Below are 23,489 nucleotides of genomic sequence, written 5' to 3'. Positions count from 1 at the left end.
GCTGGTCCAGAAATTGCCCTGAAGGGCAGCAGAATCTGTGCCCTTAACTTGACTGTCTTTCATCTCTCCTACACACTCCACACCCACTCAGGTATCTTTCTATCTCTTAACTTAATGATTCTGTTTTCCCCCTCCATTCCTACTGCCATGTCACCAGCCTCCATCCTCCAGGAGTCACGTCATTAGCAGAAGCTCACGTGCGGTTGAAGGAGGCTTACTATGAATAACCAAAGACGCTCCTCTTATCCCAATTCCCCAGGAAATTCCAAGGTTACTAGAAGCTCTGGGCCTGGAATTAGGAGAACCAAATATATATATGTCATTATATCACAATATGACAAATTTATGATCTGTTTGGAGACCACTTAACATGCTATTCATTCTTCAAGTGTATTCAGCACCCTGTTGCCAAAGATATCTTACCAAAAAATCAACACAGTCGTATTGTTCATCTGCATATAATTACTTAAAAATTTCCCGTTAGCTATTGTGCCAACATAATTTGGGTCTAGCTTTACTTTCTAGTTATATCATCTACCACTTACTTTCTTCCCTCTAGTCCTCTACCTCCATGCATCCTCTAGGTATCTCCTAGCAGAGTGCCTAGGCCATACCAAGTGCTGTATAATTTGGCAGCTCCACCAAATTACTTGCTATTCTCTCAACAGCTGTCTCTTTCCAAATTTGGCTCAGCTTAACAGGACCTTTGTGTCTCGACTTCCCCCGTGTGTCTAGCAAAGGTCCTGTTTATATTCCAGGTCCTGTGCAAATAGCATCTCCTGTGGGAAGCCTTCCCCACCCATCCCACGTACAATTATTTCCTCCTCTGTGTTTCCATCTTAGTCTGTTAGCAAAGTTATAGTGCTTACCTGGTTTATTACTTTCCTAGGGCTTTTGTAATCAATTACCACAAACTGGGTGGCTTCAAGAAACAGAAATTTATTGTTTCACCATTCTGGAGGTTCTAAGTCCAAAATCAAGGTGTCGTGGGGCCATTATCCCTCTGAAACCTAGCTTCTGTGAGTTGCTGGCAGTTGTTAGGGTTCTTAGCTTGTAGTTGGAGAATTCTAGACTGGAATCTCTGCCTCTGTTGTCATATTACATTCTCCCTGTGTGTCTCTGCCATTGGCCATTTTCTTACAAGGACTTGGGTCATGTTGGATTAGGAGCCCACCCTATTTCCAGTATGACCTCATCTCAGTTACTTACATTTGCAATGGCCCTATTTCCAAATAAAGCCACACGTTGAGGTACTGGAGGTTAGGACATCAGTGTGTCTTCTTTTGGGGAGGGGGCAGACGCAATTAAATCCACAACTTGCCTGTATTGTAACCTTTTGTGAATGTGTGGTCTCCCCCACTAGACTGTGGATCACACCTTATTCATATTTGTGCCACTTGCTCTGTCCCATGGTGGGCCCTCTTTAAATGTATGGTAAGTGTTTATCTCCTTCCATAAGATGGTAAATTGTGTGAAGGAAAGAAAGGAGTTGTGATTTCTTCATTGGGTTCTGAAGCAGAAGGTGGGTCAGGATTTCTTCTGTCACGTGTCTCACTTCTCAATAACAAGTTTCACCAGAGCAGTGACTCTATTTGGTTGAGTAACATATCCCTAGTGTTTAAAACATGCCTGGCATAGTGTTAAATAAACATCTATTAAATACCATATTTTTTTTTGAGTTGGATAAAAGCTGTTGAGTGAGTGGATAAACATTATAGGAAGTAAATTATAGACAATTTTAGGGACATTTTATTGGTGTTTGTCCCAGCCATGTCTTTGCTGTAGTTGTTTAGATGAATTCACAAGCTTGAGTAAAGCCTGAGCAAGTAAAGCTAACTCTCAGTAGCTGCCAGTCAGAGGTGACCACTGGCATAAAGGTGACCACTGTTGGGGTGCTCAAGGCACTGGGGTTGATTTTTTACCTGTAGACCAGCAACCTCCTGAACACTGTGTGGGCTTCCTCACATCTGTCAAGGATATCCCTCATGAGGGAAGTTTTTCCAGTAATTTCTGTGACAAGTTGACCTTGCTTTTCAGTCTATTCCTGGAAACCCCCAGTCATAGAAGACTGAGACCCAGTTTTGCTCCTGTGTACTCCCCTCACTGGATATTTAGCTCGATTCCCATGTGCCACCTGGCATTAGCTGGTAACAGCCCGGTTCCACTGGACCCACCCACTCCTAGATTTTCCCAGCATCTCTCACTGCTGTGGAGTTTTGTACTACTGATGCCCTCAGTTTGCCACATCTGGGACTTGGTTTAGGGCTATTAACTGTGCGGAAGTAAAACTGTGCCTCGTTTCCTTCTTCCCTACTGGAATTCTTTCCCTAGGTCTGTCGTCAGCCTTCCCACACCACAGAATGTAACTGAGGGCAGGCAGCCAGCTTCCTTCCAGGGCATCCCAGGGAGCAGTGAGCTCAGTGTAGTATGAAATGCAGATCTGGGATTCTCTGTGGCAGAGGCAATGGAGAGTCAGTTTGTGACTTCCCATGATGTTAGGAGGCTTGTGTTTGTTACACAAACAATCACTTCATGTAGGTCAAACTATTATGAAGAACCTTGAGTGCCGGCTTTTTCAGGTTTGAGTCTTGAGTCTTGGAAATGTAGTGTATAGGTCTGATTTTTATCTCTGGATTAAGAACATGAGGAGCTGCCATGCCTCCTTTCAGATCGCATGGCTGGAAGATGTCTCTGTCGCTGCAGCAAACTCTTTCCCTTTTGTTGCATGCTCGTTTGAATGACTGGCCGGATACTGTGAGGCCGCCATTGTAATGATTTCAGATAAAGAGGAGCTACCAGGGAAAAGAAAATGTGTGTGCCCTTTGAGCGCTGGTGTGCGATGCGCGGAACGAGTCCCGGCCTTGGGAGTGCTCTGTGACACACTGCGCTCTTCCACTGGGCCTCTAACGGCGGATTGACTGAGGCCATGGCCCACTTTTGTCACACGTGTTATATTTATGAATTTTTCCCTTTTCCGTATCTCATTACTATAATTAGCAGCTCCTAATCAGAATATGGGGAACCACTGGGAGGTTAGAAACATAGCAATTATTGAAAGAGGGAGATCATTAAAATTCATTTAGAGGGGGTAAAGGAATAATCACGAACGCATTTCTTAGGTAGCCAACGGCTTGTGATGCCAACTAATTCCTTCTGTTACAGCTGAGGTCAAAGAAGAGTATTATGTATTTACTTACTACCCACTTCAAAAACCGGTCCCTTACATTTCTTCTTTGCTCCTTCGACAGCTTAATATATTGATTTATACCCTAGCGCCATAAAGAAGAGTGACACTCAGTACTATTCTCAGATGCCTGAAGTTCCATCCAGATCATCCCTTTAGCTTAATTTCTTGATTTCTACCAACAAATCTTTAGGAAGCTCTAAGTTGTTTTCAAGTACTATCACCTTTGTGTAAATGAATTTTGTGTATAGAGATGCTACCTATCTTCCATCAATTTGTGTTCTCATTTAATGTTGCTGGAGTGTGGTTGTCTAGGCAGGAAGTACATTTTCCAGCCCTTCCTGCACTTATCTGGGGCCATATGACCAAATTCTGGCCAGCAGAATATAGATAGAGGTGATATAAACTGCTTCCAGGCCTAGCCATGACAATCTTCTCTGTAAATTATATTACTTGATATCTTTCTTTATGTGCTGGCTGAATGTCCATACCCAGGAAGTGGGGTCCTTTCAGTCTGGACCCCTGAATAACTATGCAGAACAGCTCGCCTCTATCCCTACAGCCTATTGCAATAGGACTTCTGTTGTGTTGAGCCACAGAGAACTGGGGTTTATCTAATACCACATCTAGTGTTATCCTAACTGATAAATGGTAAAGCACTTTCTTAAAAATATGTTTTGATAGGTAATTTGAAATCGCCAAATACCTCAGGGAAGAAAATGAGGGAGTTGTGGCCAGGAGCGAAGGTAGAAAGGATCTTGAATGGCAAGCAGTACGTCACAAAATAAGTTTCCTTATTGTGTACTGCTTGTAGCATATTGGTTAAAAGGGATTTCTCACTGAGTTAACATTTAAGACTCTTCTCCCACTCATCAGCTTGTTTAGTATGTTTTTCTTCTTTTATTTTCATAGCCTGGGGCAAATATTTGTAAATCATCTCCTTTTGTCCTAAGCACAGAGTACAAGTGTTTCAGTTTGTCCTTACCCTGAGCTCCCATGTGAAAATGTCAGCTTACATAAATAAGCAGTTGCAATAAATAACCCAGGATATACTACTGTCCATCCATCCACCCATCCCTTACATTTGCTGCTTGTTATGTGCCAGGAGCTCTGCAAGGCCCTGAGGACACAGTGGTAAATAAGACACATGGTGCTTCTTGTCTCATGGAGCTCACATTCTAAAAAATAGAACTCATTTTAGAAGTGAGTTAGTATTTCAAATGCCTATCATGTGTACTTCATACTAGAAGTTGCAGTGGATATCAATACATAGACTGTCTGCTCCAGCTTCTTTGAGCATTTTCAGTAACACACCTGTTTGTGTTTCCTAAGTGGGACCTGTGCTTTTACTAGAGATGATGTTCTTGTATGTGATTATTACCAATGAAAATTTACATCATTTATAAGTGAAATCTGAATTAGTTATCTTTTGGCATGTAGCAAATTACCCTACAATTGGCGGCTTAAAACAATAAACATTTATTATTTCAGTTTCTGATGTCAGGAAGCCAAAAGTGATTTAACTTTGTGGTTCTGGCTCAGGGTCTCCCATGAGGCTGAAATAAGAATCTTAGCAGGGGCTGCAGTCATCTGAAGGCTTGACTGAGCTGGAAGATGCACCTCCAAGCAGGTGTATTCACCTGGCTGTTGACTGGAAGGCCACAATTCCTCACCTATCCACGTGCCTACTCCTGACATTGCTTCCCCCCCTTTCCCACAGTGTGCCAACCCAAAGAAAGAGCAAGGCCACAATGACCATAGCCTCAGAAGTGACATAACATCACTTATTCCATTTGCAGTTGGTCACATGATAACTCTGACACAATGATCCACCATAGAAGGGCATGAATACCAGAATGTGGAAATCATTGGTGGCCATCCTGAGGGCTGGCTGGCTACCATAATGTATTTTCTCTAAAACTTTGTTTTCATTCTTAGAAATACTATTTTAATAAAGTGAGCATATGACCATATTTCTACAAAGAGATTCAGATTTTTAGGACCACATACCAAAGACATAGAATATGAGAGACTTCTTTTGTGCTCAGGTAGAGGAATGTGCATAGCTATACAATTTTGATTTTCTTTCAAATACATTCCTAATTTAAGAACTTTTTGATCATTTAATGTGGGTCCCTTGTTTCACAATTCTCACTTGAGTGAGGTGGTGCAACACCCCTGTAGGATAAGACTTGTCTTTTAAGTTGGCTACTTACCTGTCTTTCCTTTCTCTTCAATTTCTCCATCAGCATGCTGACTGTGGAGTGCCAGATTTAGCTGCTTAGTGAAATCGTTAAGATCTTTCTTTAATATGAAACTTTATAAAGACAGCAGGAGCAAGCTAAGGAGAATCAAGCACATGGCATGGACTTGATCAGTGATTTACAAACTTGCCTGATCATAAGCATTACCTTTCTTTTGTTAGAAATACAGATTCTCAGCTTGCCCCAGACTTATTGAATCAGGATCTTCTAAGGAGAAACCTGTGTTTTTGTTTATATTTTTAATTAGTTTTATATATTCATTTATTTTAGAAATATTATTGATGTATAATTGACACATAACATAATATCAATTTTAGATGTATACCATAATTATTCCATTTTGTATATATTGCAAAATGACCACAATAAGTTTAGTTAATATCCATCATCATACATACATTTTGTAACACCATATATTTTGTAGCAAATGGTTATGAAATTTTTTTCTTGTGATGAGAACTTTTAAGATTTACTCTCTTAGCAACTTTCAAATATGCAGTACAGAATTATTAACTATAGTCACCAGGATGAACATTACATTCCCATGATTTATTTTATAACTGGAAGTAAAGTATCTTTAGACTCCCTTTATGAATTTCACCCATTCCATGTCCCTTGCCACCAATATATTCTGTATATCAGTTCTGTTTTAGATTCCACATGTAAGAACATACAGTAATTGTTTTTTTCTGTCTGACTTATTTCACTTAGCATAAGGCCCATCCATGTCACAAATGGCATGATTTCATTCTTTTTATGGCTGAATAATGATCTAGTGTGTGTGTGTGTGTGTGTATAGCACATCTTCCTTATCTATCCATCTGTTGATGGACACTTAATTTATATCCACATCTTGGCTATTGTAAACAATGCTGCAATGAACGTGGGAGTGCATATATCTTTTTGATTTAGTGTTTTTGTTTTCTTTGGATAAATACCCAGAGTGGAATTGTTGGATCATATGAAAATTCTATTTTTAATTTTTTGAGGAACCTCCATACTGTTTTCCATAGTGCTGTACCAATTTACATCCTACCAACAGTGCACAAGGTGTTCCCTTTTCTCCACAGCCTTGTCAACACTTGTTATTTCTTACATTCAAGTCTTTTTGATAATAGCCATTCCAACATGTGTGAGGTGATATCTCATTGTGGTTTTGATTTTCATTTCCCTGATGACTAGTGATGTTCATCATCTTTTCATGTACCTGTTGGCCATCTGTATGTCTTGTTTGGAAGAGAAGATCTTCTGCCCATTTTTAAAATTGGATTTTTTTGTTTTTTTTTGCTATTGAGTTGTATGAGTTAATATTTTGGATATTAACATCTTATCAGATATATGATTTGCAAATACTTTCTCCCATTCAATAGGTCACCCTTTCATTTTGTTGATGTTTTCCTTTGCTGTGCAGAACCTTTTTAGTTGGTGTAGTCCCACTTGTTGATTTTTGCTTCTGTTGCATTTACTTTTGGTGTCAAATCCAAAAAATCATTGCCAACATCAAGGAACTTACCTTCCATGTTTTCTTCTAGGGGTTTTACGATTTTAGGTCTTACCTTCAAGACTTTAATCCATTTTGAGTTAATTTTTGTATATGGTGTAAGATAGTAGTCCAGTTTCATTCTTTTGCATTATCCAGTTTTCCCAATGGCATTTATTGAAGAGATTGTCTTTACCCCATTGTATATTCTTGACTCCTTTCTTATAAATTAATTGACCACATATGTATGGGTTTATTTCTGGGCTCTCTATTCTGTTCCACTGATCCATGTGTCTGTTTTTATGCCAATGCAATACTGTTTTGATTATTATGTCTTTGTAATATAGTTTGAAATCATGAGAGGTACTGTGTTTTTGAAAAAGCACTTTGGATAATTTTTAAAAACATTGAGTTAGATCACAACTGGGACCGTCAAGTGTGCATCTAGCTAATTGGGGTTCAAATTTAAGTGTTTAGCAATTTGAAATAAAATAGAGTAAGAGAATAATTTTAGTAAACAAGCAGTTTGCCTTCCTAATATTCTTGATGAACATTTGCCATAAAGTGAGGAAGAATGTGTGTGTATCCAGTATTTTTGCCCTGAGTTCTGCTGCAAGCATTTTTGCCACATAACTAATTGGCCATAAGGCAATTTTGCTGTTGATAATATCACAAAAAAAATCATGGAAAATAAAAAGATGCAATGAAATATGAAAAATAAATAGCAAACCTAAAATGACTTTATTGTGAAATACAAAACATTTGAATACATTCAAATGTATAGTGTACATTTATGGTAATGCTTCACAAATACCTGGTTTATTTTGTGGATTGTCCATGCGCACTATCTTCAAAGTCTTTTGTTCATAGTATTATATGTCTTTTCTTTTTGTTTTTTGTTTTTTGCTTGTTGATGTGTCTTCTTATATGGCATCTCCTTTTTCTTTTCTTGATAAATTTTTTTACTTCCTTAAAATAGGTATCAGTTTCCTTAGTAGGAAAGAATATCCATACTAGGCTGCATATTTATAATTGAGCTTTTTATTGTGTTCTGAGAACCTTCACTGTTCTTGGCATGTTATCACATGTCCTCTTGACAGACATTTCAAAGAATTGTGAAAGAAAGGGTATCACTGTACTGAATTTGTAACCGAGCTTTGTTATCACTGTAACTGATACCTTACATTTTCTGGTGTAGTGTAGTATGATCTAGCTCCACACTCTCTTATTTCACACTTTCAGTAAGCTTTATCACTGTTTTTTCTATCAAGTTGATATATGTAGTTGTTGTCATCCACTATTTTAAGACCCACATGTCTACTGCTCACTGTGTAGACATTATGAGGGCTGGCTGAGATTTATGTAATATAAAAATGTAAACTTTGTCAGTGGAGAAATGAAACCAACTGACAACTAGCCTCAGTACCTTAACTCTGCGGAACGTGGCTGACTCATCAATGGGGAAATGAAACCACACTGTCAACCAGTTTGTTTCATATTTTACAGCAAAATTGCCTTATGGCCTATTAGTTATGGGGCAAAAGTGCTTTTGGTGAAAATGCTTGTGGCAGAGATGTTTGAGGTGAAACCCCCTAGAACTGGATGAGTGATGCTCTCTCGGTAGTTTGGGCTCTGTTGTGTCTTCTGGGCTGAGCATCTCTCCTTGATTGAAAATCCAATGCTTAGAGAGATACAAGATTAAAAAAGTATATATAAATAAGTATATATAAAAATACTAAAAATATAAATATATTGTGTTTTTGAAACTCTAGCTAGCTTCTGCATCTGGTGCTCAACCAAGAAGAAGCAATTCATTTCAAATACTGAAATAAAAAATGAGCCATACTGGGTATTTTTGAGAGTACCTTCAGAGTAAACCATGGAATTTGCAAGGTAATTTAGACTGTATGCAATTTTTACTTCATATGCTAATTAAAAAATCTGTGAGAGATACTACTGTCTTGTATACATGGTATATACAAGGCTTAGTTTCCTGCATCTGCCTTAATACCCCAAACTTGGTGGCTTGGAACAACAGAATTTTATTCTTTTAGAGTTATGGAGGTCAGAAGTCTAAACCCAAGGTGTTGGCAGGGCTGTGCTTTCTCTGAAGGCTGTAGGGGAGAACCTCTCCTTGCCTCTCCCGGCTTTTGATGACTCCAGGTGTTTCTTGGCTTGTGACTGTATCCCTCCAGCCTCTTTACATGACCTTCCCCTCTTCTCCCTTGTGTGTCTCTCCTCCATGTCTCTTGGAAGGATGCTTGTCATTAGATTTAGGGCTAACCTGGAGAATCCAGGACAATCTTATTTTGAGATCCTTAATTTAATTACATCTGCAAAGACCTTTTTTTCAAGTAAGGTCATATTCCATAGGTACTGGGAGTAAAGATATGGACATATATTTTGGGAGCCACCATTCAACCCATGACATTACCATAAAACTGAGGGTAAAGTATACGTAATATAACTTGTAATGTCTGGAGTTAACTATCAATTTTTCTTTACCAGAACGTCTGTGGAGCCTTTAATCAAGAATGGCTAAGGCAGCATTTAGTTATGTCCTTCATCTTGTCCATACCTGTCTATTTTTGTTCTAAGCTGCCCCATTCTCTGATGTTCCTTGTTCATTTCCATGCTGAGCCATCTATCATACTGGCTTTGGTGCTTTTTGACACAGTGACTATTAAACAATTAGAGTCTTTAGTTGCTGTTTGCTTTCCCTTCAAGTTCAGTCTTAACAGGAAATTTCGGCCCCAAATTTGATAACTGTATTTCCATTATGATAGTTAATCCTTATGCTGCTTGCTGTCATGTCCACATACAAACAGGGACTCCAACTCCACATTATTTGTTCAGATATATTTTCTTAATACTGTCTGCAAAATGTCCACTGTCCTCAGGTATGTTCCAAACTGGAAGCTAGCTTTGGTGAGATGGGGTCATATACCTCCATGGAGGGTGTGGAATGGCTTTCCACCATTTTCCAGAAGCTGTTTTCCCTGAGCTGATGCTTGTCTTTTGACAACAAAACTGTTCCCCTGGGATTTTGCTATTACACAGTTTCTTGCCTATATGTTAACTATGGAGGCAGTGCTTTGAATTTACCCATCTGATTTTTCTTTTGAGAAAAACTTGTAAGGTATTCCCTTATACAGAGTTCTTCTCTTGTGACAGGTATTTTGCAGGTATTCCAACTGGACATGTCTGCAATGGGTGCCAAGGTTGAATTTTGAAGGACTGGCCACAGATTAGAACCTAACGAGGTTTGAAGATCTGTTATCAGAACTAAGCATTTGCCAGAATGGCTCAAGGCCATTACCTTTAACAGAAACTCAATACATGATATACATGTATCCTTGAGTATTTTAGGTCTAGAAGTCAGTTTGGCCAATTTAGAGGAACATTCACTTGGTTATAGTTCTGGATTGTATCACACTTGAGTTGGAAGAGCAGATGATCTCCCAAGCCCAGCCTCATTCAGTCAAATGACTGTTGTTTTCAGCTGAAAAATCTACAACAGAAAATGCCAGCCGATTTGCATCATTGAAATGAAAGAGGCATTGAGGATGAATAAGAAGCTCGGAGAAGCTGTGTCTTACATGGTTAAGAAAAAGCTGAAAGCAGAGCAGCTTAAAAAATTGAAAGCATTAAAATCAATATTTAAGAGGTTCATTTAACCATAACAAAAACACCTTAGCAACCGACTTTTATAGTGCTTTGTAAAGGAAGTGGGGCTCTCTGAGCTAGGATTGGCTGCTCAGTGCAGTGAACCCATGAAAAAGGACTCGATGTTCCATTGAACTGGAAGCAAATTACGTTGCCAGGGAAACTAGCCCCTCTGTGCTTCTCAGGTGAAAGGGTGTTTGATCTTTAAAACAACAGTAACAGGGATTTACATGAGGAATATTATGTGCATTGCCGAAAAAATACAGTTAGGGGGAAACAAGGGTATTATGGCTGCAATATACCAAATGATTATAGAGCCAGAACATTGTTGGGAAGGCATTTGATATACAACTTACAAGGGATGCTGGCAAAAATTCAACTGCAAATTCATAAATGTCACATATGACTATGGGAGTGCTGGGTCTGCAAGCTTTAATGCCATTTTATAACTAATTTTGATCAGCCAGATAGTGTTTGATATTACTTCTCTGGGTACAAGGCTCATCCTAGAAGACAGATTTATCAAATCTTGCCCCTAATTTGAAAAGGTTTCTCTAAGCCCTGAGAAACATAGAATTATGCACTAGGAAGGGGAATATGTGGACTTGTTAAAAATCAGAAGATTGGATAGGATTACTAAAACTCTTTTTCATTTTGCTTTTGACATCTGAGTACTGTCGCTACACTGACAGAATCACACAAGTGTCATATTGCATGTACGTATGGCCAGTGAGTTACTTTTGGGTATGAGTTCAAAAGAGTTGGTTTGTAGTACCCTGTGTTTGGGGAGCTCTTTGAATTATTGAGTTAAGACAAAGTTTATGGCCTTTATATTTGCTGTCTACCAAAGGGTGTTGAATAATGAACTACATTTTTAATCAAAGATTTCCTTTTACTCTCATCCTTTATTTCCCAGTAGTCCTAACCTGATTTGTTATGCTGAGTTCTTTAGGAGGAGTGCGTGTAATCTTGGCTTTCTTCTGAGGAAAGGGGAAGCAGCAAGCAAAATAAAAATTTAATCTCTTGGAAGTCTTTGAGCTTTGGGCTATCTATCCATTTATCCGTTAAGTCATCTCTCCATCAAACACTTTATCCCCCAAATGCAAAGCACTATAGGAGCAACAAAGACCTGTCCCCATCACTGTAATTTCTTCATAGGGATGGATAGAAACTGAATGAACTAAAGCCACAAGGGAGCTCCAGGAACAGTGCCTGGGACATGGTGGGCACTCAAGGAATATTTGTCAAATGTATGAATAGAGATAAACAGTGCAATAGAAATCTGAAATAGGGAGTAATGAATTATGTTGGGGAATCTGGAATCTTGGTCCTTTCTCATTTTATTGAGAGCCTGGCTCAAATGTGACACCCTTTTTAATATCCTTTCCCCCTCCTGACCTACCCTGTAATAGCTCATATCTATCTTTTTCTCACTTCACTTATTTTTCTTCTTAATACTTGTTGATATATGACATATATTTGTTTGTTTACTAGTTTATCTGTTTCTACTGCTAGAACGTGAGCTCATGAGTAGAGGGATTTTGTCCATTTGCTGCTCTGTCCCCAGAGCCTTAATGCCCAGCGTATAGTATTTGCTGAAAGGATAAGTGGATGAATGAGTGAATGAATAAGTGAATGAATAAGTGGATAGAGTTTGCCACCATGGAAACATGAGGACTTAGTCTCCAAAGATATAGTCTATGTCTTTGAGGAGACTGGCAGCCTGGCCAAGATAATTAAATACATTTTTTTTCTTTCTTACACTGTTTAAGATTGCCCTTAAGAAAAAAAAATTGATGTCATGTAATTAAGAGTAGGGAGGCACAGAAGAGTGATGCATATGGTTAGATGATACATGATTATTGCTACTTTCATGTTTTGAAATTAAGTTATTTCCTTATGGTGGAAATTAAAAAAAATAGACCCTGCTGTTATGATTATGGATACTAGCTTCATTTACACTGGGTTTAGCCTCAACTGAAAATGATAAAGAGAAGAAAATAATATTGTCCTTCTTTGGGTGGTACATTTTTTTGGCCAAAGAAAGCTAGAGACTTTATTTGGAGACAATAAAGCTGTGGGGAAGACCTTACATCTGTGCATGTTGAAAACACACCAGGCAAAATGGATCTTCTTCATGAGAGGAGGCCAAAACTAGATTTGTGCAACATAATAGCCTTGTCTACAAACTTGCTTATTGTAGTGCCAAGAATGGAAACCATACACAATTGAAGAAGCTCCAGATTTACTGGCAAATCTAGGATTTTGAAACAGGTCTTGGGGAAATCAGGTCACATCTTGATAACATGCAAATAGGTGTAATTATGGGGATCTCTTGGGTTAGTCTCTCCTGCTTTTCCTGTTTGGAGATCCTTTTTTGGAATCTTTGAAAGCTATTTTCATCTCTTAGAAATGGTATAGAAAGTCATAACTTGCTTGGTTTGAAAGAGCATTAACCATTCTAAAATGTTTTTTTTCTTTTTTTTGGTATCATTTCAGGATTGGGGAAACCTCATGACTTCTAAAGCTCAGGGCCAAGTATCATATCTAGAATCAGAGCAAATTCTTACTATTGCCTAGAGGGTCAGATCTGACCTCACCTGACCTCATTTCCTGCTGCTCTTCTTGCAGTTGTCCCGATCACTTAGTCTAGAAGGAAACTGCATCACTCTCTGTGTCTTCACCTACTTGATTTTTCTTCTTAGGTTTGTAGGTTTGGGGGGATGTTAAATAATACCCTCTTTTCCTATCATGTTCTGAATTTCATAAGTGGGACACCAAGGACAAAAGGTGAACAAAATACTAGCCTTTTTCATGATAAAACCTATGGATGAACATGGTTTTAAATCTTCGGCTGAGAGAGATATAGCAGTGAAAAGAACAAAGACCTGTTCTCATGAAACTTATGTTCCAAGATGATAGTTTTTTATAAAAAAAAGCATATATACATATACACACACACATACACATATATATACACACACATTTCCTAATACATATCATTTATGTTTTTATGTATGTGTATAAGTGTTTGCATATGTATAATATGTATATATATATGAAATAGGACAACAGTATGAAATTCTCTACTGCCAGCAATTTTTTTTTATTTTAGTATCATTAATCTACAATTACATAAGGAACATTATGTTTTACTAGACTCCCTGATCACCAAGTCCCCCACACAAACCCCATTACAGTCACTGTCCATCAGCGTAGTAAGATGCTGTAGAATCACTACTTGTCTTCTCTGTGTTGCACAGCCCGCCCGTGCTCCCCCCCAATTATACATGCTAATTGTTATGCTCCCTTTCTTTTTCCCCCTCCTTATCCCTCCCTTCCCAGCCATCATCCCGAGTTCCTTTCCCTTTGACAACTGTTAGTCCATTCTTGGGTTCTGTGCTTCTGCTGCTGTTTTGTTCCTTCAGTTTTCTTTTGTTCTTATACTCCACATATGAGTGAGATCATTTGGTACTTGTCTTTCTCCACATGGCTTATTTCACTGAGCATAATAGCCTCTAGCTCCATCCATGTTGTTGCAAATGGTAGGATCTGTTTTTTTCTTATGGCTGAGTAATATTCCACTGTGTATATGTACCACATCTTCTTTATCCATTCATCTACTGATGGACACTTAGGTTGCTTTCTTTTCTTGGCTATTGTTAATAGTGCTGTGATAAACATAGGGGTGCATCTGTCTTTTTCAAACTGGGCTGCTGCATTCTTAGGGTAAATTCCTAGGCGTGGAATTCCTGGGTCAAATGGTATTTCTACTTTGAGCTTTTGAGGAACCTCCATACTGCTTTCCACAATGGTTGAACTAATTTACATTCCCACCAGCAGTGTAGGAGGGTTCCCCTTTCTCCACAACCTCACCAACATTTGTTGTTTGTCTTTTGGATGGTGGCGATCCTTACTGGTGTGAGGTGATATCTCATTGTGGTTTTAATTTGCATTTCTCTGATGATTAGCGATGTGGAGCATCTTTTCACCTGCCTGTTGGCCATCTGAATTTCTTCTTCGGAGATGTGTCTGTTCAGCTCCTCTGCCCATTTTTTAATTGGATTATTTGCTTTTTGTTTGTTGAGGTGTGTGAGCTCTTTATATATTTTGGATGTCAACGCTTTATAGGATCTGTCATTTATGAATATATTCTCCCATACTGTAGGATGCTTTTTTGTTCTATTGATGGTGTCCTTTGCTGTACAGAAGCTTTTTAATTTGATGTAGTCCTACTTGTTCATTTTTGGTTTTGTTTCCCTTGCCCGGGGAGATATGTTCATGAAGAAGTCGCTCATGTTTATGTCCAAGAGATTTTTGCCTATGTTTTCTTCTAAGAGTTTTATGGTTTCATGACTTACATTCAAGTCTTTGATCCTTTTCGTATTTACTTTTGTGTATGGGGTTAGACAGTGATCCAGTTTCATTCTCTTACACGTAGCTGTCCAGTTTTGCCAACACCAGCTGTTGAAGAGGCTGTCATTTCCCCATTGTATGTCCATGGCTCCTTTATCGTATATTAATTGACCATATATGTTTGGGTTAATATTTGGAGTCTCTATTCTGTTCCACTGGTCTGTGGGTCTGTTCTTGTGTCAGTACCAAATTGTCTTAATTACTGTGGCTTTGTAGTAGAGCTTGAAGTTGGGAAGCGAGATCCCCCCTGCTTTATTCTTCCTTCTCAGGATTGCTTTGGCTATTCTGGGTCTTTTGTGGTTCCATATGAATTTTAAAACTATTTGTACCAGTTTGTTGAAGAATGATGGTGGTATTTTGATAGGGATTGCATTGAATCTGTAGATTGCTTTAGGCAGGATGGCCATTTTGACAATATTAATTCTTCCTAGCCAAGAGCATGAGATGAGTTTCCATTTGTTAGTGTCTTCTTTAATTTCTCTTAAAAGTGTCTTGTAGTTTTCAGGGTAATAGTCTTTCACTTCCTTGGTTAGGTTTATTCCTAGGTATTTTATCCTTTTTGATGCAATTGTGAATGGAATTGTTTTCCTGATTTCTCTTTCTATTGGTTCATTGTTAGTGTATAGGAAAGCCATAGATTTCTGTGTATAAATTTTGTATCCTGCAATTTTTCTGAAATCTGATATTAGTTCTAGTAGTTTTGGAGTGGATTCATTAGGGTTTTTTATGTCCAGTATCATTTCATCTGCATATAATGACAGTTTAACTTCTTCTTTACCAATCTGGATTCCTTGTATTTCTTTGTTTTGTCTGATTGCTGTGGCTAGGACCTCCAGTACTATGTTGAATAACAGTGGGGAGAGTGGGCATCCCTGTCTTGTTCCTGATCTTAGAGGAAAATCTTTCAGCCTCTCACTGTTCAGTATGATGTTGGCTGTGGGTTTATGATATATGGCCTTTATTATGTTGAGCTACTTGCCCTTTATACCCATTTTGTTGAGAGTTTTTATCATGAATGGATGTTGAATTCTGTCATATGCTTTTTCAGCATCTATGGAGATGATCATGTGATTTTTGTCCTTTTTATTTATGTGGTGGATGATGTTGATGGATTTTCAAATGTTGTACCATCCTTGCATCCCTGAGATGAATCTGACTTAGTCATGGTGTATGATCCTCTTGTTGTATTTTTGAATTCAGTTTGCTAATATTTTGTTGGGTATTTTTACATCTATGTTCATCAGGGTTGTTGGTCTGCAATTTTCTTTTTTGGTGGTGTCTTTGCCTGGTTTTGGTATTAGGGTGATGTTGGCTTCATAGAATGAGTTTGGGAGTATTCCCTCCTCTTCTATTTTTTGGAAAATTTTAAGGAGAATGGATATTATGTCTTCTTTGTATGTCTGTTAAAATTCCGCAGTAAATCAATCTGGCCCGGGGATTTTGCTCTTGGGTAGTTTTTTGATTACCACTTCAGTTTCATTGCTGGTAATTGGTCTGTTTAGATTTTCTGTTTTTTCCTTGGTCAGTCTTGGAAGGTTGTATTTTTCTAGGAAGTTGTCCATTTCTTCTAGGTTTTCCAGCTTGTTAGCAATAGCTTCTCATAGTATTTTCTAATGATTCTTTGTATTTCTGTGGGGTCCGTTGTGATTTTTCCTTTCTCATTTCTGATTCTGTTTATGTGGGTAGATTCTCTTTTTCTCTTAATAAGTCTGACTAGAGGCTTATCTATTTTGTTTATTTTCTCAAAGAACCAGCTCTTGGTTTCATTGATTTTTTTCTATTGTTTTATTCTTCTCAATTTTATTTATTTCTTCTCTGATCTTTATTATGTCCCTCCTTCTGCTGACTTTGGGCCTCATTTGTTCTTCTTTTTCCAATTTCAGTAATTGTGAATTTAGACTCTTCATTTGGGATTGTTCTTTCTTCTTTAAATAGGTCTAGATTGCTATATAGTTTCCTCTTAGAACTGCTTTTGCTTCGTCCCACGGAAGTTGGGGCTTTGTACTGTTGTTGTCATTTGTCTCCATCTATTGCTTGAACTCTATTTTAATTTGGTCATTGATCCATTGATTATTTAGGAGCATGTTGTTAAGCCTCCATGTGTTTGTGAGCCTTTTTTGCTTTCTTTTTACAATTTATTTCTAGTTTTATACCATTGTGGTCTGAAAAGTTGGTTGGTGAATTTCAATCTTTTTGAATTTACTGAGGCTCTTTTTGTGGCCCAGTATGTGATCTATTCTGGAGAATGTTCCATGTGCACTTGAGATGAATGTATGTGATCTATTCTGGAGAATGTTCCATGTGCACTTGAGAAGAATGTGCATCCTGCTGCTTTTGGGTGTAGAGTTCTATAGATGTCTATTAGGTCCATCTGTTCTAGTGTGTTGTTCAGTGCCTCTGTGTCTTTACTTATTTTCTCTCTGGTTGATCTGTCCTTTGGAGTGAGTGGTGTGTTGAAGTCTCCTAAAATGAATGCATTGCATTCTATTTCCTCCTTCAATTCTATTAGTATTTGTTTCACATATGTTGGTGCTCCTGTATTGGGTGCATATATATTTATAATGGTTATATCCTCTTGTTGGACTGACCCCTATGTTATTTTGTAATGTCCTTCTTTATCTCGTTACTTTCTTTGTTCTGAAGTCTATTTTGTCTGTTTTTTTCTCCCTATTTTTTGCATGAAATATCTTTTTCCATCCCTTGCCTATAAGTCTGTGCATGTCTTTGGGTTTGAGGTGAGTCTCTTGTAAGCAGCATATAGATGGGTCTTGCTTTTTAATCCATTCTATTACTCTATATCTTTTGACTGGTGCATTCAGTCCATTTATATTTAGGGTGATTACTTAAAGATAAGTACTTATTGCCATTGCAGGCTTTAGATTTGTGGTTACCAAAGGTTCAAGGGTAGCTTCTTTACTATCTTACTGTCTAACTTAACTCACTTATTGAGCTATTATAAACACTGTCTGATGTTTCTTTATTTCTCTGCCTTCTTATTCCTCCTCCTCCTTTCTTTATATGTTGGTTGTTTTATTCTGTTCTCTTTTGTGTTTCCTTTGACTGCTTTTGTGGGTAGTTGATTTTATTTTTTGCCTTTAGTTAGTATTTGGTTGGTCTGCTTTATTTGTTGTGATTTTATTTTCTCTGGTGACATCTATTTTGCCTGAGGGGTGCTTCCATCTAGAGCATTCCCTTTAAAATATCCTGTAGAGGTGGTTTGTGGGAGGCAAATTCCCTCAACTTTTGCTTGTCTGGGAATTGTTTAATCCATCCTTCATATTTAAATGGTAATCATGCTGGATACAGTATCCTTGGTTCAAGGCCCTTCTGTTTCATTGCATTAAATATATCATGCCATTCTCTTCTGGCCTGTAAGGTTTCTGTTGAGAAGTCTGATGATAGCCTGATGGGTTTCCTTTGTAGGTGACCTTTTTTCTCTCTCTGGCTGCGTTTAATACTCTGTCCTTGTCCTTGTTCTTTGCCATTTAAATTATTATGTGTTTTGGTGTTGTCCTCCTTGGGTCCCTTGTGTTGGAAGTTCTATGGGCTTCCATGGTCTGAGAGACTATTTCCTCCCCCAGTTTGGGGAAGTTTTCAGCAGTTATTTCTTCAAAGACACTTTCTATCCCTTTTTCTCTCTCTTCTTCTTCTGGTACCCCTATAATGGGAATATTTTTCTGTTTGGATTGGTCACACAGTTCTCTTAGTATTCTTTCATTCCTGGAGATCCTTTTATCCCTCTCTGTGTCAGCTTCTTTGCATTCCTGTTCTCTGATTTCTATTTCATTAATGGCCTCTTGCAACTCATCCAGTCTGCTCTTAAGTCCTTCCAGAGATTGTTTTATTTCTGTATTCTCTCTTCTGACTTGATCCTTTAGCTCTTCCATATTTCTATGCAGGTCCATCAGCATAGTTATGACCTGTATTTTGAAGTCTTTTTCAGGAAGATTGGTTAAATCTATCTCCACAGGCTCCCTCTCAGGGGTTGTCTGTGTGATTCTGGTCTGGATAAAATTATTCTGCCTTTTCATGGTGATAGAGGTAGTTATGGGCAGTTGGCACATGTGTTAGCTGGGAGAACAAAGTCCCTTCCTGCTTGCTTGTTGCCTTGCAGGTCCTGAGAGCAGCTTCCAGTTTTATTTCCTGAGCTGCCATGGATTGGTCAGCCATCGGGGCAGCTCAGAGCCATGTGGGGCGGGTCAGTCACGCCGGGTGTGCTCTCCTGTGAGAACGGCAACCCTTGAGCCCTGTCCTGGCTTCCTCTGTCTGTGCACACTGGTGGGGCCTCTGAGTCTGGCCCAGGTGGCTGTGGAGGTGGCTCTGGGTGGTTGCTGTGGGTGCAGCTGCTCTCAGGCTGCTTCCCTTCTATGTCGGGGCCGCGTCGGAGAGGGAATGGATGGGAGGCTGTTTATCACTGTGAGGGGCTTCAGGACTGTGCTGCCTCCCAGAGGGTTAGCGTGCCTGGAGTTCCCTGGGATTCCCAGCTGCTGGGCTGAGTGTGCTGGGACACTTCCATCCAGCTGTGAGGCCACTGTCCCTTTTAAACTTTCAAAAAGCACTCGCTTTTCTTTTGTCCCGGGGGCGCCGGCTGCGGGGACCCACTCGCAGATTTTACTGTTCCATTTTCCTAATATCCAGCACATCACACTCTGTGTGTCTGCACTCCCGGTGCGGATGACTAGGGCTGGGTATTAGCAGTCCTGGGCTCCCTCTTCCTACACACTCCGACTCCTCTCCTCCCGCCGGGAGCTGGAGTGGTGGTGGGGGCTTGGGTCCTGCCAGGCTGTGGCTTGTATCTTACCCCCTTCATGAGGCACTGAGTTCTTGCACATGTAGATGTAGCCTGGCTGTTGTGCTGTATCTTCTAGTCTCTCTTTTAGGAATAGTTGTATTTGTTGTATTTTCAAATATATATATGGTTTTGGGAGGAGATTTCCACTGCCCTACTCATGCTGCCATCTTGGCTCCTCCCCCTACTGCCAGAAATTTTTGAAACACCTGACTGAATTACTGGTGCAAATTTAAACTAATTTACTTTGAGAGAAATAAGTCACTTGAAACCATTCTGCAGGGAGGAGTTAATTCTTTATTGGTTTCACATATGTGTGTGTGTATATATATATATATATATACACACACACATATATATGTGAGTTAGGTATATATTTTTATTTCCCAACTCTCCATGATGGGTGATTATTTTTGACTGGGTTGCCACTATAAAGGAAGTAGTATCTATATGAATCCCATTGCTGGCAAAATTACTCCTGGGTGCTGTCGTGCAGTGTGATTGTGCCTCATCAGTTGATCCTTCTATGGGTAGAAATGAACAGACCTCTGGAAACACTGCAGAATTTGTTTGAAGGTTCCTTCTACTTGGAAGATCTTTTTATATTAAAGCATGGATTATTAATCCTTTCCCTGCTGACATCAGTGCATCAATGATACAGTCTTTGCCAAACATGATCTCATGGATTTGAAGACACAGGGAATGATACAACATGAATTCACCCAAATCTTGGAGCATTCTGTGTTCCTTGTTGCAAGCCTGTCTGTCTGTCAAGATGAAAGATGGATGCTTTCATTCCTGGCTGCTGTGTGTCTTTATGAATAATTTTTTTCAGGACTAGTTGCTATAAAAAAATGCATACATAATTAGATGACTTGTACTCTTATTTCAAAACCAGGTCATAATTTCAACTTCTTATTCCAGTCAAACAACTTTAAACTTATTGAAATTTACCTGCAAACAGGTCAGTTTTTTGGGGGAAATTTTTTGGATTTATTTTCTCTTTGTTGAGGAAATACCCATGAATTTTTGCATGAAAAAATGAGTGAGATATGGAGCATCTTTTGATGTATCTATTGGCCATCTGAATTTCTTCTTTGGAGAACTGTCTGTTCAGCTCCTCTGCCCATTTTTTAATTGGATTATTTGCCTTTTTTTTGTTGAGGTGCATGAGTTCTTTATATATTTTGGATGTCAACCCTTTATCGGATCTGTCATTTATGAATATATTCTCCCATACTGTAGGCTGCCTTTTTGTTCTATTGATGGTGTCCTTTGCTGTACAGAAGCTTCTCAGCTTGATATAGTCCCACTTGTTCATATTTGCTTTGGTTTCCCTTGCCTGAGGAGATATGCTCAGTGAAATAAGCCAGGCAGAGAAAGACAAGTACCAAATGATTTCACTCATATGTGGAGTATAAGAACAAAGAAAAACTGAAGGAACAAAACAGCAGCAGAATCACAGAACCCAAGAATGGACTAACAGTTACCAAAGAGAAAGGGGCTGGAGAGGATGGGTGGGATGGGAGGGATAAGTGTGGGGAAAAAGAAAGGGGGCATTACTATTAGCATGTTTAATGTGGGCAGGGGAGCACGGGGAGGGCTGTGCAACACAGAGAAGACAAGTAGTGATTTTACAGCATCTTATTACGCTGATGGACAGTGACTGTAATGGGGTTTGTGGGGGGGACTTGGTGATAGGGGGAGTCTAGTAAACATAATGTTCTTCATGTAATTGTAGATTAATGATACAAAAGAAAATAATACAATTATTAAAAAAATTAAAAAATGGGCGAGAAATGTAACTTTTGTAAAGTTGATTGTATATTTTACCTATGTGAAGGAAATAAATTTCCTGTCCACAAGTGCATTAGATGTCAAATGTGTGTTTGTGTATGCTTTTGTTCATTTTCCTCCACAGAGAGCTTATATTAGATTCTCAGAAGGGTTTATGACCCCCAAATTCAGGGTCTCTGTGATAATGAGTTCCGTCCTTGCATGGACATCTATTGTATTGCTTACACAGCATCCATTTCCCTCCTTCTGGTAATTGTACCTGAAGTCTTTGGCCATCCTTAGTACATAGTATGGGGGGCCTTGACCCCCTCTAATTAAATCAGTGAGCCTGTCCATCCTCTGGGCCATGGGGACAAGCATATGACCCCAGGTCCAGTCAAAGCCAGTTCCAAGATTTATTTTTTTGAGATATTGGGGAAGGAAACAATCTTCTACTGAGCTTGGAGCTGTGCTGATAGAAACTTGGTAGCGCTGCTGCTACTTTAAAGGGAAACCCTCCCAACCTGAAAGTAAATCCAGCACAGTTGACACAGCTGAGAGGCCAAGAAGGACAGCTTCCTGGTATTATCTGAGCCTTGGACCTGATCACATCTGATTTTAATTTATGTGCAACAGCCCATTTTTTTTTTTTGCTTAAAGCTACTTGAGTTAGCTTTTTTGTCACTTGCAAATAAAAGTCAGGACTACTATGTAGCAGGGCTTTCTTAATTGCAAATAAACATGGAATTAAAACTATAAGCAACAACAAAGTAGGGGACTTCCTAGTCTTAGTAACCAAAGCTTTGGCACTGAGGAACTTTTCAGACTGATATCTATCACTGGTCACTGTTAACATTACTGACAAAGGTCTAGTTTTTTGTTCTGCTTTAAGCACACTTTTTCTCCATATTATCCACGCTAAGATAGGTTGGGGAGATCTGAGTAGTGAATCGGATGGGGAAGCTAGAGCAGCCACCCAGAGCAATCCTCGGAGTAGGAGCCACAGCCTGCAGCACGGCTGACCTGAGGGCAACCAGTGGTGATGTGGAAATATACCTGGAAGAAAAGAGGACGGAGCAGAAGGAACACAGACGATAAGGTGTGAAGGAAAACCAAAACCAAATATCCAGTGATAAGAGAACTAAGCAAATAACTTACAGTATTTCTTATGTTGAAGTACCTAGTATCCTTTAAGAATTGTATTTTAAATGTTTATTTATATTCGCAGAAAGATTCATAATATATTTCCTGGCAAGAAAAGCATGACATTTTAGAAGAATATGGTTCCTTTTTTAAAAAGAAAATATGTGAATATGTATAAATATTAATACACCATTCTCAAAGATACGTCTGAAAATGCAAAAATGATTATCTCAAGGGAGTGGGATTAAAATGATTTACCTTTTTTTTTCTTTTGCTTGTTTGTGCTCTAATTTTTCTACAATGAATGTGAATTACTTGGTAAAAAGCAGAAGCAGAAGGAAGCTCCTGAGAGAGAACATTACTGACCCTGTAAGTATGTAGGCAAGGCACTTTTAGGTGTCAGAGAAATGCAGAGGAAAGAGTCAAGAGTCACAAAAACATTTTTCTAATTTTTGGAAAAAACATAAAACTGAACTCAACATATGGGGAGGATTCACAGAAGCTAAGGCAGATTCTGGGGTGCAGTCTTAAAGGTTCAGCATAACAATGGGTAACTGCTATTTTAAACTTCCTTTTTCGAAGCAGTTTCCAATTCAATTGACTAGGTAGGTTTTCTTCAAGGTTTATCTTCACTTCGCTGAAATGAAGAGACCTACTTGTCCATCTGATAGAAATGTGTTGATAATCACATGAATGGTAAATAGATGCTCAGAGAAGTACCGTGTTTTCCTAGCCTGTTCCCATTTTCCTAACACAGACCTTAATTCTCTC

This window comes from Manis pentadactyla, chromosome 11, assembly GCF_030020395.1.
Source record: "Manis pentadactyla isolate mManPen7 chromosome 11, mManPen7.hap1, whole genome shotgun sequence".
In the NCBI taxonomy this organism is placed as follows: domain Eukaryota; kingdom Metazoa; phylum Chordata; class Mammalia; order Pholidota; family Manidae; genus Manis; species Manis pentadactyla.
The sequence above is the reverse complement of the archived record's forward strand: the minus strand, read 5'-3'. Positions refer to the sequence as shown.